Below are 875 nucleotides of genomic sequence, written 5' to 3' on the forward strand. Positions count from 1 at the left end.
GGTGTAAAAGTTATCCAAACAGATTTGAAGGGGGCAGAAGTTGGGAGTGCTTCATTATCTTTTTCACAAAAGGTCTGATCCTGGTGGCTAGAGAAATTAGTTAGCCAGTCTTTCCCTTCCGATTATTAGCTTGTTTTTCTAGATCTTGTTTCACTTCCTTTTTCAATCCACACTTGTCTCTGACATCGTTAAAAACGCACCTCTGGCAGTTGAACGGCTTTAGACGTCTGGCGCCAGCGACAGATTGTGCTACTGAGGGTTAATTGCTTATTGTCATAATCTGCTGGTGATGAATATCTCCCTATTTCCTTAATTTCCCCTTTAAAAGCAAATCGTTCCGCGAAAAGAAACTGCCACGCGCCATCCTTAAAAAATTTGAAGCCGCGTGCAGCGCAAAATGCACAACTGAAATTCACAAAAGCAAAAAAAGTAACAAATCGGGTCGACAGAGCAGGTGAAAAATATGAAGACGAAGATGCCTGCTGCGTGAATAAGGGTTAGAGTTAGCATCAAAAAAAGGAGCTGTTGCATCGCTAAGAAAAAACTCAAAAGTGGTGACGCTTCACTGCTAGTAAAAAACATTAGTAAGAGGAGAAACAAACATAACCGGAACCCGAATAACCATCCCTAACCTCTCTGTCTTTCCTCCTTCCTCCTACCTTCTTTTTGTGTTCGTGGGGCTTCCGTTTCTGGACAAAAAATTAAAAAACCTTTAAAAGCCTAAAACCTTTAAAAAAACTAACAATAAAGAACTTCAAAAAAGAAGGAAAAAGAAATTTCACCCGTCATAAAATTACGGGCACGTAGGCGGTCAAAAAAATAACTGTCCGGGAGGGTTTTAATGTGTTAAAATATATCAGAAGTTTTCAAGTAGC

This window comes from Trypanosoma equiperdum (genome assembly GCF_001457755.1).
Source record: "Trypanosoma equiperdum strain OVI genome assembly, contig: ctg_239, whole genome shotgun sequence".
Lineage (NCBI taxonomy): Eukaryota > Euglenozoa > Kinetoplastea > Trypanosomatida > Trypanosomatidae > Trypanosoma > Trypanosoma equiperdum.